This window comes from Podarcis filfolensis (assembly GCF_964270895.1).
Source record: "Podarcis filfolensis genome assembly, chromosome: 11".
Classification (NCBI taxonomy): domain Eukaryota; kingdom Metazoa; phylum Chordata; class Lepidosauria; order Squamata; family Lacertidae; genus Podarcis; species Podarcis filfolensis.
Window position 1 is genome coordinate 28,009,918 of NC_139613.1, and position 16,940 is coordinate 28,026,857.

Consider the following 16,940-nt stretch of genomic DNA (forward strand, 5'->3'; position numbering starts at 1 on the left):
CTGTACATTGCCATTCTGTTTTCCCTTTGTGTCTCATCTTCTTGATAACATCCTTCTTGATTCTGGCTTTGGGGCTTTGTTCCTAGACTAACTGGTTTCATAATAACTAAGTGTGCCTAGGATGAAAGCAAGTCCCATGGAGACAACAAGGGGCTAGCTAGACGCAGTTAGTGGCTCATAGCTCTGGAATTCTTACCTGGCCAAAGCTAGAGGAAATATGGGGAGGTGGTGGCACACCTCAGAACTCTGCTGATACAACTGGCCTCTGCTGGTACAAATGGTGTTGTGGTCAGGCAGGTATTACAATGCCAAGTAAGGGTAGTTAAGCAGATTCAACCCCCTACACAGACTCTAAATAAGCCCTCAGAGAGATAATTGTTGGATGCCAATTAACTCCTTGTTTTGATAGTATATTTTCTGTGTATTCCATACAGAGACATCCATGGACACTCCGGTGGCAACCCCTGTCACTTACTTGGAAGTAAGTTCCATAGAATGCAATAGAGCTTACTTCTGAGTAATCATGAGACACGTCACACATCACAAAATTCCACTGCAAAAGGTAGATAGCTCTATTTAATGACCACACACCATATATTAGTTCCACATTTGCACCCTGTACATACAGTCTTCATGTGCTGGGAAGGGCCACAGAAAATCACCATGCATGGGAAGAAAAGCCATAAGCACCCTGTTTTCATGTGTAAATGTTATATATGCAGGCACTTTGAAATGTGTGAAGTGGCCCTTATTCCCGTTATACGGTAAGTGTGTGCAAGATGTGAGGGAGCCTTTGGGCTGAGATTAAATTGGGCCCTAAAGTGATGGAAATGGTGCATCTTGGCTCCTTTCCTCTCTGTAGTAAAAATTTTATCTGACTATTATATACGACATTTACATTCCCATGTCAGTTGAACTGATGGAGAATGAAGTGTTGCAATAAGTCTGGAGATGGGTAGTGATGCAATCATCCTCCCCGTTTCTTGCTATTAATATATGTCTCTTACTCATTTTTAAAGATAGCCTAAATGAGAGTACTGAATATAAATGGCTTTTGTAAGTCATTCAGGTCAGTGAAGCATGTCATTGTTTGCATCTAGAGTTCCACGAAGGCCCCGGCTGGATGATAGGCACACTATATATTTTTCTCATAGATAAAAAAAACAACATAAACAATATTCAGTGTACTTAATGAAAATTAGAAGAGAATATTGTCTACAGTGAGTTTCCAAAGGCAGAACTAGTTGCAAATGTTTGCATGGTGTGACCTTACTAGATCATCTTTTGAAGAGGACGCGATGCCTATATGCCAGCAACGTATAAATTATTTCTCTGCCTATGCATTAGCAAATGTTTGATTATGATTTATTTTGGGGTTCCCTGAAAGATGAAGGAAGTTCTTTCTAATATTAGTATTACTAATGATTTTAATGAGCCATTAAAATGTTGCAGGATTCCAGGAACATTTTTCTTTTTAAATATTATTTCATTAATAGTTAACATGATCGTTTGTGCAGAATTGATTAAGAAACCTGAAAGAATGATCCACAAATTGCCAGTGCCCTTAATATAGTAGTCATCAAAATAGTAGTTGCAATAATAATAATAACAACAACAACAACAACAATAACAATTTTATAGAGGGATAGGTGCCGTAGTCTGTTACAGAAAGAGCAAAGGGTTCTGCCTATGGCATATTATAGACTAACAGTCCAATCTTGTGCCTTTCTGCCGTGCTAAATTCAAGGAGGTGTGGACAGGATTACAGCAATGTAAGCTCAAGTAAGTGTGGACAGGATTACAGCAATGCAGCACAATGCTAAACATCTAAACATGCTTACTCAGAAGGACGTCCAATGGACTTCAACGTGATTTACTTCCTAGGGAATAAGCCCCCTTGTTTATGAGTATGAACTTCCATTGGATTGGGGTAAACAAAAGGCTAGCAAATTTTACTGTGGCATAAGCTTCACAAGCTAGAGCCCTCATAATCAGGTGCATTTCTTAATAACATAAGTAAGCAGATAAACAAATACCTTTGTGAAGTACCTACAACATTAGGCACTGTACACAGAAGTATCGGGATGCGTGCTGGTTCTGAAAAATATTACATTTTGGCAACCCTTTCCATAAGCAAAACTGTAAACAATTCAATAAAAAAACCTTCATTTAGAGCAGGATCCTGTGGCCCTCTGGGACGCGGGTGGCACTGTGGGTTAAATCAGAGAGCCTAGGACTTGCCAATCAGAAGGTCGGCGGTTCGAATCCCTGCAACAGGGTGAGCTCCCGTTCCTCGATCCCTGCTCCTGCCAACCTAGCAGTTCGAAAGCACGTCAAAGTGCAAGTAGATAAATAGGTACCGCTCCAGCGGGAAGGTAAACGGCGTTTCCGTGCGCTGCTCTGGTTCGCCAGAAGCGGCTTAGTCATGCTGGCCACATGACCTGGAAGCTGTACGCTGGCTCTCTTGGCCAATAAAGCGAGATGAGCACCGCAACCCCAGAGTCGGCCACGACTGGACCTAATGGTCAGGGGTCCCTTTACCTTTACCTGTGGCCCTCTAGACATTGCTGAACTAAAGCTCCCCAAATCCCTTCTGGGGAAAAGCGGGACTGCAACATCTTGAGGGGCAAAGATTCCCCAAGCCTGACTAAGGGTAAAAAAGGGTAAGGATCCTTTTTTGGCCAAAGTGTGGCACATTTACTCATGAGCAGACTTGAGGGTGGGGATGAGGGGATCACATGTCAGTGATGGGCAGAGCCAGAAGCAAAAGTGGGCAGGGTAGATAGTAGTGGCACCCGCCCTGTGGAACGCCCTCCCTTCAGATGTGAAGGAAATAAGCAGCTATCTTCTTTTTAAAAGACATCTGAAGGCAGCCTCTGTTTAGGGAAGTTTTTAATATTTAATGCTGTATTGTTTTTAACACTTGATTGGGAGCCGCCCAGAGTGGCTGGGGAAACTCAGCCAGATGGGCGGGGTATACCTTGCCTGGGCCGGTTCTCTCCAGTGGAGATCCCTCTGTGGGCCAGATTGCGTGTGTGTGAGCGCGACTGCGATTTCCAGCATCTGTGTCTGCACAGACACGATTTCTGGCATCAGCATTTGCACAGATGCGATTTTTGGCATCTGAGCATGTGCAGACGCAATTTCCAACACCGTGAAAGCGAGTCCCGCACCATGCTGTGCCAGTTTAGCGCAGCATGCGGGGACTCACCAAGCAGGTGGCTCAGTTCGGGGGTGGCTTGTGGGCCAGTTAAACGCCCCCCGTGGGCCGCTTGTGGCCCATGGGCCTTAGGTTTCCTACCCCTGGGCTAGAGGTTACCTACTCTTGAAACAGAGCTTGTCAGCTATGCTAGTTACAACATGCAGCCCCAACGTCTGAATGTTTATTGAGAAGTAGGTCTTAACTGAGTTCAATGGGACTTACTCCCAAGTAAGTATACCTAGGCTTGCGCCTTGCATAAAGGCCTGGCTGTTCATGCAAATAGTGGATGCCTCTGAACAGTGCCAGCAAGATGCAACAAGTTCCTCTGTGGGACTTTTATATATGTGTGTATATTTATATTTGAACCCAGAGAAGGAGAAGGTTATGCAAAAATGACTTGGCTTTTGAGATATCACTGAATCTGAAGAGTGGAAGTTTGCACCACTGCAGAAATTACACACTGTCCCACACCGTCCCAATGGGATTTATCCATTCATTGTAAGTACTTTCCATGTTTCATGGGTTATTATTATTATTATTATTATTATTATTATTATTATTATTAGCGGGGTGTAGGTTTAACCAACCACCACCACCTCTAAAAGGCTGATTGAAACATTTCCCCTTTACTGATATTAAATGGGTATTTAAGCTATCAGGTTGCATTATTGCATGTAGGACTTCGGAGGGAAGCCGCAGGGAGATATGCAACTGTGGAAAATTTGAAAGAGGAGTGCAGTGACAGACAGGCAGAAGAGGAGCTGACACAAATTTGCCCCGAGGTTCTACACCAATTCACAAATTTGAAAGGTGGAAATGTTTTCAGATACTTTGTCCCACAGCAGCTTTAACTTAAGCAACCGGCACTTATGTAGCAGATGAACCAAGGTCTGCCTGACCTTGGTGGCATTATGGAGGAGAAGTTAATGGGGAATAAATGAAATGCTCCTGAACAATTTCACCAACGTGCGCGAGGCAAGAAAAGTCTTGCGCTGTAAGCTTTGTGCATTCCTCACTTTTCTAATGAGAGCCCTTGGTAGGTAATGTTAGTAATCAAGCCCCCATTCTGCTGCCACCCCTCCATATGCTATTAGATGCTTAGGGACATTGGGAGCTGCCTTATACTGAATCAGGCCATTGGCCAATCTAGCTCAGTACAGTCTACAGGCAGCAACTCTTCAGGGTTTCAAACAGTGGTCTCTTCCATCATCTCTGACTGCGGGGGCTGATGGAAGTTGATTTAGAGGGCCACAGGTTCCCCATCCCCATATTAAATGGATGTCTGCACGCGGGTGGTGCTGTGGGTTAAACCACAGAGCCTAGGGCTTGCTGATCAGAAGGTTGGCGGTTCGAATCCCCGTGATAGGGTGAGCTCCCATTGCTCGGTCCCTGCTCCTGCCAACCTAGCAGTTCGAAAGCATGAAGTGCAAGTAGATAAATAGGTACCACTCCGACAGGAAGGTAAACGGCGTTTCCGTGTGCTGCTCTGGTTCGCCAGAAGCGGCTTAGTCATGCTGGCCACATGACCTGGAAGCTGTACGCTGGCTCCCTTGGCCAATAAAGCGAGATGAGTGCCGCAACCCCAGAGTCGTCCGCGACTGGACCTAATGGTCAGGGGTCCCTTTACCTTTACCTTTACCTGTACTAGCCAAGCATAGCACAAATCTCTTTGCTTAAAAGGGGGTTGGTTTTTCACCTATTGCTAAAGCTACTGTGGTGTATAAATACTGTTATGAGGGCTAAAAAGCAGATATTTACTCCTCACTGTGATTCTTTCCTGACTGAAGTCTACCGCTAAATTCTGAAATGGAACCTGTAGCTCTTAATTTATTCCCTTTGAAGCCGGGAAGCAGTCCAGGCCAACTTCTGTTGATGCTAGGGGTCAAGCACAAGCTACACTTCCAGGTTCCGTCTCTTGACTTCACATAAGTCAAACTGGATTGAATTATCCAACAGTGAAATCCTATAAATGTTGAGTTAGAAGTAGCTCCCATTGAGTTGATATTGAACTCAATGTATTGTGACAAGCGCAGCTCAAGTATTGATATTGAATACCCTGAGCCAATATCAAACATTAGTTTATTTATTTTAATTTTATTTATAAAGTTTCTATACCTCCCTTCATCTGATGATCACAGGGCGCTTTGCAACATAAAACCACAAAAATACATAATATAGTAACAAACAAAAACAATAAACAGACCGTTTAAAAGGCCATAGATAGTTTAATTAGCCAAAGGCCTATAGAACATATTCAGATTATTTTAAATGCTGCAATTTGTGTTTTTTTGCATATCATTCTCTTTCTCTCTGCAATTGGGTTAAAAATGCTGTATTTATGGGAAAGTATCCATTGACTGCCATGGGAGTATAATCTTTGTAAATAGCAATGCATTGATCATATTGCACATGAAATTTCACAAGGTAAGGTAAGACAATAAATATACAACCCTTCCTAATTTTGGCTTAGGGCAGCATGCAAAATATTCTGATGATTTCTTACAAGGCGAAATTTCTGGCTGAATTCATTGCCACCCCCAGCTGAATATATCATTAAGTAACAAAATTTATTAGCAACTTTAGATGCATCGCTGGACACATAAGCACAAACCCATCCCCAGTGAGATTCCCTTCACTTGAATGGTGTTTAATACAGCATCTTGAATGTACACTGTTATCCCTCTTGTATTAAATGAAGATATATTATCAGTATTTGTCTTAAGCATTCGGTTTTAACACTCTGCATATATATTCATTAGCACCTGGAACAAGAGCAGGTTTGCACTTTTACAATTGCAGTTATTTATTTTCCAGCAGCGATCTGGGTGCAAGAGCTCTGTGTTCCTTTCCATATGCAATTTCAGTGTCTGTCATTCACATGTAGAAAACTCAGCTCTCTATTTAACACATTGCTGGTGTGAGATAGACATTTACAGGGCCCCTCTGCCCTTGAGCTGTTCCATTAGTGCATGGAAAGCACCTTGCAGCCTGTGACAAGCGCAGCAGATCGGCACTAAATCAAAAATCAGTGCCAGCCAGGGATCTAAGCCACCATGAAGGTCACAGCCATCAACTGCATGCCATCTCAATCCAAACAAAACACATTGGATACAGGGGGATTTTCGCAACTCACAATAGGAGGCAAACATGTCATGTTAGAATAATCCCTGATAGCGGCAAAAGGGGTAAACTGACCCCTTTTTAAAGCACTTTGGAGTATTTAATCAAACTTTGAAGAAGGGTAGTTTGTAATTTTGGGGTAATTTTTATACTGCAGCTGAAGCTCCGACTTTCAGCTGCTCCAAGCCACACTTTGAACAAAGGATTTCCATTTTTATAATAATTGAGATCTAATGTTATTGTTGATATATAGAACTCCAACTAAAACCACAAATATAGCAGGGTACAAAATAATAATAATAATAATGCACGTATATTCTGTTCTTTATTAAGTAACAAAGCTAAGCATTATAAAGATTTTTAAAGGGGATATGTCTTGTGTTTAGATATGCAGCCTAATCCATAATCCATTTAGGCGAGGTTATTTAGGCATAAATTTATTTACTGTTGCATGGCTGTGGTGGAGGTATATGTGCATTGTGGAGGTAGGTATGCATTGTTCATGTACAGGATATTTTGCTTGAAGGCAGGGGATTGAACTACATGACCCCACTGGCTTTCTTTCAGTTGTATGATTTTACACACATGTCTCCAAATGCCCGGAAACCTTAGATATGTCCTAGGGATTGCTCTGCAGCTCCTTTGTAAAAACGGGTATACACTTCCCCCATGAAACAAACAGCCTGCACTGCCATGCAGCACAGTGAAGCAACTGGCTTCAGTCATGGGGTGGGAGGAAGAGATGAAGGTGCGGAAAAGTCACCCAGCCCCCAACAGGCCCACAAGGGTCGGTAGGGATGGGGAGAATTTTCGTTCAGTTTGCATTTTAATGAGAGCCTATTTAATTTGCACCAAATGAAGCAACATGCATGCTGAAATTATGCTCTGCTTTGCAATTCACACTTCTTTCCAAAGTTTGCAGTTCCAGGGGAAAATGCTTGCAAAAATGTGTATGTTGGGGAAAACTGCATACCTAAATATCTGTGTTCGGAGAATTGTGAAAGAAAATGGGTGTGATGGGCAGCTGGGGCAGCATTGTGCAGACACAATGTGTGGAATTTAAAAACATTTCTGAGATGGAAATGTGGAGAACTGGACATAAGATTGAAAAAATGAGAAACTGAGAGAACCCAAAACTGACATATTCGTCCATTCCTAAGTGTTACCTGCTAGCAGCAGTGACATATTGGGACTCTGCTACAGGCAGTAAGATGTATTGGGCTGGTATTGCAAATACCAGCATAGACCCATAGACTGTGGACAGCTAGGGGAAAGGAGAGCACTTTGCATCCAGCATCTCACTCAAAGTGATAGTCTTCTCTGCCCTGCCTCATCATAATCTCTGACCAAGAGGGCTCTTTTAACTAGACCTGCAGTACCACATGTCTGGCTAACCAGGAGGTACACAAAGACATGATTGCATCACCATAATGGTGATGCTCATCTTTTGGAAACCTATCAAAGCTCCAGCCTGAGAAAGTTTTAGAAATGTAGTTAAATGTATCTGTTTGGGCTGCTGTTGTAGGTATAAATAGTACCAACTAGGGGTATATTCACAGGTTTTCTGAACAAATGGGATCCTTTATGTTCTTCTGGTGCTGTTCTAATTGAGATAGGTAATCACAGTTGACTGTTGGGGCTTCTCTGAAATAGTTCTAACATTCTAGAGGAGGACTGAGGAACCTGTGGATCTCTAGCTGTTGCCAGACTAAAACTTCCTGGCCACTTGCCAAGCTTGATGGGGCTAATGAAAGTTGCAGTTCAGAATCTCATTCATGAATCACTGCCTTGTCGTGGCAAAGGGGCTTGAATAACTCAGAGAAGCTATGAGCCATGCCGTGCAGGGCCACCCAAGATGGACAGGTCATAGTGGAGAGTTCTGACCAAATGTGATCCACCTGGAGCAGGAACCGGCAAACCACTCCAGCATCCCTGCCAAGAAAACTCCATGGACAAAGGCAACAGGCATGCCCTGGTCCATGGGGTCACGAAGAGTCGGACACGGCTAAACGACTAAACAACAACAACAACATCTAGAATAGGACTGGGGGACCTTTTCTGGTCGGTGGGCCAGGTAACAATCTCCTCACCCCAGTGGGCCAAATTTAACAGGTGGGTAGGGGCTCATCCACGTGTTAGACATGGAACGTCATAGCAACACCAGGTGATGCTGCCCTTCTAAGCCCCAGTTGCTTAGAAAGTCTTGCACTGTAAGCTTTGTGCATGCCTCATTTTTCTAATGAGAGCCCTTGGTAGGTAATGTTAGTAATCAAGCCCTCATTCTGCTGCCACCTCTCCATATGCTATTAGATGCTTAAGGACATTGGGAGCTGCCTTATAGTGAACCAGGCCATTGGCCAATCTAGCTCAGTAATGTCTACAGGCAGCAACTCTTCAGGGTTTCAAACAGTGGTCTCTTCCATCATCCCTGACTGCGGGGGCTGATGGAATAAGTGTGCAGTGCAGGGATGCTTTAAAGCTCGTTGCAGTCTCTTGCTGCTCTAGAAACATTGCTATTTGGGCCAAAAGTGCAGGATTCCCACCAATGGCAGTGGGGAGGAACTAAGCCAGCCTGAGATCGTCCAGATCCCAAGTTAGACCCGCTGCCATCGCTCACCAGCACCAGGCCTGATTGCTATGCCAGCACCAGGGTGGTGTAGCTCAAAGCAGTTTTACCTGTCTTCCGCCTGACCATTAACATTGCCGCATCATTCCTAGTCCTGAGATTTTGAGATGGAATAAGCTATGCCTGCGGCCTTCCAGTTGTTGTTGCACTCCATCCCCCACCATCCCTGATCATTGGCCATGCTGCTGTAGCTGATGAAAATTGAACAATTTCCCCACCCTTCCATAGTGCCTGGATAGTGCATAAACAGATCCCCTCCAGCCCTGCCCACCCACATCTGGTGCCATGACATGGGTTTGCTCAGAGTTGGCTGTTAGGCATGTGGTAATATCAACGACATGCTCTGGTCCATGGGGTCACGAAGAGTCGGACATGACTAAACAACAGCAACAACAATATCAACGACCCACAGAATTGCCATAATGATACGACTGATTACGATGCTGTAATGGCATGGTGACTGGCTCATGCCCCATTCTGACCAGTAATTTTCTCAAGGAATTAGAGGATAAATCTAATTAAATCCAAGCACACCAGATTAATTAGTTTGTGGGTCTCGGTGTAGTTCAGCTGTTCTGCAAAAGCATAAGCCTGTTGGTTTGTACTCTTGTGTGTTTTACACACAGCTTCGTTGTGATGAATGGCTGTCTCTCCTATCGGTATATAGAAGTGCAATAAAGAGCTACAGCATTAAAATGGAAAAATGGCAGAGGGATGATGTGATAAAGGTGTTCAGGAGAGCAATTTTTTAGCCGAAGTTTAAAATGAGATGGGCGAGAGATAAAAATAGCAGCCTTTAATTTCATAGAGATGCATGGTTGTTGGCTTTTGGTAGATATGTTGAGGAAGACTGTATATATTACTCTGCTATTGTATAGTTAATATTCTGAAAGGGTAGGCCTAAATTCAGTGGGAGAGAACAGAGTCTTGTTGTTTAGGAAGATCCCCCTTTGTATTGCAAATAATTGGAGCAGAGGACTCCTACTGGTGTCCATGCAGAGGACGGCCTTGCTGTCTTCTTGAGCTCTCTGAGCAAAGAAGACCAAGGCCAACTAGCAAAAACAAAACATGTCTTATTCTTTTTAGCAGCCAGCAGTAAATCTGCCAATAAGTTCAACTTTTATATTAATTTGGCTAAATGTCTGCTAGACCTGTTGTTGGAACAAGTCTGTACTTGCTTAGTTACTCCATTTCACCTACTCTGTCAAGGATCCTCAACCCTTTTGGGCTCAGGCACACATTGGGAAATCTAAGATACTTGTGGCCACTTCCAAACACCCATTTCACAGAAGGAAAACGTGATAATGCTAGGAATTCAGAACAATCCAAACACCTACATGCCCACAAACAAATAAAACACAGACAAGAAAAGGGGGGAAGCAGGTAACCCCCCACAAAGGCAGCCCCCCCAAACTGGTTTTACAAAAGTTCATCATTTTACTACATAAATAAATGGAAGGCGCAATGCAGTGCTGTTTTTTCTAGAAAAGAGGGAGGGTCTGAGATTCCCCACCTCTGTGCTAAGGCTTCACAACATAGCCATAATTCAGTAGGAGAGCACATGAGGATTCGGATTCTGTTTGTCCATACCAGGCATAGGCAACCTTCAGCCCTCCAGATGTTTTGGACTACAACTCCCATCATCCCTGAGCACTGGTCCCATTAGCTAGGGATCATGGGAGTTGTAGGACAAAACATCTGGAGGGTTGAAGGTTGCCTATGCCTGGTCCATACCATCAATTGGGATGTATGGGTTGTCAGGGGATGGGTAGCACCTCTTCTGGGAGACATGTCATGCTTCTTCTACTGGTGGTTTGTCCACCTTTGGTCCCCACCCTGCACTCAGGTCTGACCTGTGGCTCCTAGAAACTGTTAGTATGTGGCAGCCACACCCTGGCGGATTGAGCAGATGAGACCAATAGTGGGTCCAGTGCTCAAGAAGGTGGTTCCTGCATGCGCTGTAGAGGGAAATGAGGGGCAGATGGGGCTCATCAACCCATCAAAAAGAAGGAAAACTCTGATCCTAAACCTCTGGTGCCTTGCTGGATATCTTCGGGAGAAGAAAAGGCCACAAATCCAGAGTGGAGTCCCTAAAACGCCTGGATGGCGGCTTCTACGGATCCTTTCGACAACTCCTGCAGCCAAGCTGGTGCCAAGCGTATTGCTCTGCTTTCCTCTGGACCACATCAGCACGGCTGAGAGGGCTGAGTCTTGTCAGCTGGGCAGGCCAGGACCACCACAGACTCTTGAGGAGGTCACTTTGGTGCTGCTAACACAGAGGTTTGACTTTACCACTGGAGGCCAGCAGCAATATTAGTTAAAGTAGCCTTCTCCAACATGCTGAATGGTGGCTGGGATTTGTAGTCCAAAATATCTAGAGGGCACCAGACTGGGGAATGCTGTGTTAAAGGGCCTCGGGTTCCAGGAACCTAGAGTTTCCTCAGCTCCATCTCCTGGAAATCTAGATGAGAAACGTGTCGCTGTCTATCAGGTCTGACAGTAGCAAGCTAGGTAGGACTGTTAGCGTGGGTTTGATGTAACTTGGCTGCTTATAAAATTGCATATCCCTCGTGTAAAATCTGCTGCCTGAAAGAAGTCATCCAGGTCAGTTTATGAGTTCTGATGTCCTTGAATACCTGCAGAAAACAAATGGGTGCTGCACATATATGTGAAGAATCTGGTTGGTTGGTCACCATGAGAAGGAGATGCTGAACTAGATGAGCCTTTTGTTCTGATCCAGCAGGACTCCTCTTTTGTTCTTATAACAAAAGCTTTAATTGCTGGTTGCATCCATTTAAAATCAGTGCACCCCTGTTTTGATTGGCTTGTGAAAGGTCCCCCAAAAGTTGGCAAGATGACAATCTTGGTTGGTGATGAAGAACCAGCTCTACAGATTTGAGAAGGAAGTGGGTGAAGATAGTGTATCTTATAGTACAGTGCCATCTAGTGGTAGGCCTGTATACCACGACAAGGCAAAAGACCAGGGAAATCACATTGGAAAGAGGAGGTAAGAAGTTTGTCAGATTTATCCCTCCCTTTCTCTCTCCCTCCCACCCACCTACACTACTCGGTTCTTAGACTGCGATCTGCTTCTGCTGTCAGGATTTTGTCGTTTATCTGTGCTACAGCTTTCATTAAAGTGAAGCACACCTTTGAGCTACATTATTCATTTTAAATTAACTTTATTACCAGCTTCATGGAACCATTAGCAAGGAAAGCACTTGAAAAAGAAAGCAGTGCTCCAAAGGCCTTTCCCCTCCTACTCCCCCTGTCAATTAACAAACTTTTTGTATTCATCAGTCATCAGTCGTCAGCCAGTGAGTCTGTTCTATTTAAATGTGCTGGCTTTTTTTTTTCACTTAATGCATCCCATCTGTTTCTGAAATAAATTGCAATAATCCGTGTTTAATGTTAATCAATGTATTACTAAATATGCAAATTATATTAAAAGACGTGGTTTGGAAAAGCTTTCATTTGTAAATATGGTAGCTCAAAAGAAGAAGCATATCTAAAAGCCATTTAGCTACAGTAGCCTAACTCTAACACTGTGGCGGATTTACAAAGCGGTTCGCAAGTTGATCTTTCTCCCACAAGGGGATATGTAAAACTGTTGCATATCAGATGTTGTTAACATCTGATGGGCTAGTGCTAAAAGTGTAAGAGCTTAATTTCCATTGGCATGTCTTTTATATTTAAATTAATCTTATTCCAGCTTTCTAGTTTTTTAAATTTTATTTAAAGAGAACATTTTGGTGCTCATTCCGACATCAGAATATACATGGGGAGATTATGAGTCACTGTGACAGCAATTTGGGTTAAGTGTTTAAGTGAGATATATATATAGAGAGAGAGAGAGAGAGAGAGAGAGAGAGAGAGTGGTTCAGCTCATTCCCCAATGGACGGTTTTTATAGACTCCTCCTCTATGGATGATCATTCACCCATATAGGTATGGAGGATCAGAGTATTCTTGCGAAAGTGTTCATGCCAGAAAGTGGTGCTTCAAAGATGATTTGGAATAGCATTCACCTTCCTACCTAAACATCAGAGTGGAGGTGAATGGAAAGGCCTCCCAGAGGGTAGGATTTGGAGATGAGAGTGGTTTCCATCGGAAAGAAGTAGAGGGCAATGAAACCGGAGCTGGGCCTCTTTCTGGTTATATATAATTCCTTCGGCCTCCAATGTTTAGAGGTGAGTTTCATTGCTTACGTAGCCAAAACTGAGCTATCTCCAGTAGGATTGCAAAATATGGAAAGCTTTAAACCGGGTGGTGCAGGGGGAGAGGAAATGCCAAACTAACCCAATGAGAACTGAGTATGCTCAGGAACTATGGAATGCTGACTGGCTGGTGTGTACATTTGTGTCAAAACAGGTGGGAAGGGAAATGTAAATGGTGTATCCTAAGCAGCAGCACTCCAGGCTGCAACATTTTGTTGTAGGTCCCACGTTCTATCCTAAACTACTTCTAGGGTTGATAAGGTCAGGTTCACTATTCCAGGCATCGGTGCCTCACCCCTTGCTATGTGTTACTTCTAGAGACATTATTGGCTACAAGACAAAAGGGAAAGAATGGAGATCCATCTAGAGTGTAGATGATCTGTGAACTTCCAGATGTTGTTTGACTGCGACTTCCATCAGCCCTAGTTAGCATGGCCAATTATAAGGGATGATGGGAGATGGAGTCCAACGACAGCGGGGCAGCCAAAGGTGCCCTATCCCTGATCTAAGATGCTTTGTGAGAACATTTGCTAAGGTCCTAGGAATGCAGATTATATATGTCTAGGCAATAACTTCCTGGTAATCTTACTAGCATGTTCCATCTGCTTATATCCTCAGCTCACAAGATATTGGATTCACTCCTGATTCACCGAATGCTCAAGGGGTCAAGGGGTTTTGAAATAGGGGTAGATAGCATTTTTTTTCAGCTGGAGGGCTTTATTCCTTCATGGGCAACCTTTTGGGAGCAACAGATTGATGTTGTTCAGGGCCAGAGGCAAAAGGTGGGCAGAGCTTCCAATGTGACTCTTACATGTGTATAGTAGACTTCATTTCAGCCACACACATCAGAGATTTCTATACACCCCTCCCCCTCCATCTTGAATCCAGGCAATCAAGAGGCCTTATCATAGTTCAAAGACACATTCAAGTCAGGCAAAAGCACTCAAGGACGAAATGGAGCAGAGTTGTTAAGCAGCATGACCTGGGGAGAGAGATCCCTGAGGGCCAGAAAGACAGAGGTTCCCTGAGAGTCCCCACCGCTGCTTAAAAAGTTAAAAAGCTGCCAGTCCTAAGCTGTAGCGGTGATGCAGACTTCAGATAGTCAGCTTTTCTGACTGGGTTGCTGTCATGCCATCTCTGTTTGCCTTATTCAAATCATGGAGGGGACTCGGCGGGCACCATTTGCGCCCCCCCAATTTGCGAAGGGACCCTTTTAAGGGCTCCGGAGTGGGACGGGGTGAGCGGCGCGGTGCTGAGAGTTGACTGCTTCTTTCGTGGAGTGAAGCCGCACAGCCGTTATCGGAGAGCGCTGACTTTTTCCTGGGACAATTGGACTTCAAAAGCAACTACCCGTGAGTAGGATTAAATTGGATTTAAAAGGAGAAAGAACAAGTTAATTTGACACCGAAGCGGGAAGGTATAAACAGGAAGTCTGCCTTCCTTTCTTGTAAACAGATCAAAGCAAAGAGACTGTAAAGCGGAAACTTGGAAAGACGTTTGGAAAAAGACTTAAATCTTAACATCAGGAAAGCGGTCTCCCCTCCGGATTGCAGGAGAGGAGGGGGGAAGGTTTGAGTTGTATTTACCTGCAAAAAAAGGGGACAAGGAAGCTAAAATCCGCTGCCTAAAACCTGGGAACGGACTGCCCCTAGACAAGGAAAGCCGCTCAGTGGAAAGCCTATCGGTAAGCAGAGGACTTTTGACAGCTAGCTCTGCAAAAGAGATACAGTGTTTCTGGACTTCTCCTGGTTTTAAAGTAACTGTCTAAGTGCACTGAAACTTGTTTTTTTAAAATGAATTGGGGGACTTATAAGGACTATCTTTGTTTTTAAAAGTTGCAAGCTTTGGCTGTTACTGTGTCCCCCTAGAGGAGGATTGACATTGTTACAATAACAACTGGGTTAGAGGAAAATTCCATTTCAAAACAAACTTTCAACTGTGGGATCGACCTTGAATTCTCATGAGAGTGTTATGGCAGATGGGAGAGGAAAGTTAGAGCTGGCGCAGGAAAAAACTACTAGGTCTGGCAGAGACTATCGGACAGACACTGCGCAGCAGCGAAGGGCTTCAACATCTGGAGCATCTGGAACATCAGGGGCTGCTCCTCCACAGGTCAAACCAAAAGTTATGTCGTCCGAAGACGTTTTGGCACATGCACTTGGAAAAATTAATGAATCTTTGGAAAATTTAGCTAAGCAGGTAGCTGAGACAAATAAACAAGTAGCTGAAGCATCAGTTAAAATTGACCTGAATACTACAAGCATTAATAATTTGGGACAGAAGGTGAATACCAATACAGAGTCTATTGAAAAATTATTACAGGAATCTGCTTCGACCCAAAAGATAGCTGAAGAAGCAAAAGATATTGCAACTGCTACTCAAGAGAAGATACCACCAGTATATAAGCAATTGGAGGACCACGGTTTGACATTGTCTATGATTGAATTGAAAGAGAAACAAAGAAATTTAAGAATCAGAGCTGTACCAGAACGTGAGAAAGATAATCTGGCTGACTTTCTTACACAGGAATTTACAGATTTTTGGCAACAGGACTTGGGGAAGGAAGAATTTAAGATAGTGAATGCATTTAGACTTGGAAGAGGACAAAAGAGGAACAAGGTGAGGGACTGCTTGATTACTCTTCGAACAAAAGAGGAGAGAGACAAAATTTTGAACCTGCACTATCAAAGGACTTTGGAAATTCACAACTCAAGTGTGGAGATATTTAAGGACATTCCAAAACATCTTTTGGACTTAAGGCTTAACTACGGAGACCTAGTTGCCCTGTTGAGAAGAAATAGAATTCTCTTTAGGTGGGAATTTCCTCAAGGCCTATCCTTTAAATACAAAGGAAGAAAGATAAAAATAAGATCAGTTAACGATAAAGACAGGTTTCTGAAAGATCACGAAGAAGATCTACAGAAAGAAGCGGAATCCGGAGAAGAGCCAAAAGCACTGGAAAAAGGAATACTAGACATAGCAAACTTATCTTTTGGATTGCACGGTCCAGAGAAAGAGACACCATCAACAGAACAAGAACAGACACTTGGTGCAGTCGGAGGCAAAGCGAAGTAACCCCATCATGGCTCTGCAACTTTTAAGTTGGAATTGTAACGGTCTTAACTCTCCTCGGAAGAGAAAAAGTGTTTTTCATTTACTAAAAAAGGAACAATTGGACTTGATTTGTCTACAAGAAACACATGTAACAAGGTTACACAGGAAACTACTTATTAATAAGAGATTGGGACAGGAGTTTATCTCATCTGACAAAGTTAAAAAAAGAGGAGTTGTGATATATGCAAAGGAGAGATTATTACCGAAATTAATCTTTAAAGATGAACAAGGAAGATTTCTGGCAATTGAAATTCAAGTTCAAGGAGAGAAATTTCTGATTGTAGGAATTTATGCACCGAATGAGGGGAAATCTGAATTCTTTAAAAAGTTGCATGAGACCTTATTGGACTATTTGGATTACAATCTGATTTTGATGGGGGACATGAATGGAGTAGTATCTACAAACATGGACAAGGCACAAAGACAAGTAGTTACCAAGGATGGTAGACTACCAAAAACATTTTTTGAGATGACAGACAATATGGACTTAGTGGACATTTGGAGAATAAAGAACCCCTTGGGAAGAGAGGGAACCTTCTTTTCTGAAGCCAAGATGACATGGACTAGAATTGACCAAATATAGGTAACTAGAGGAATGGCACCAAAGATAAAGAAAGTGGAAATCTGCCCAAAAACTTGCTCCGACCATAACGCTGTAAGGA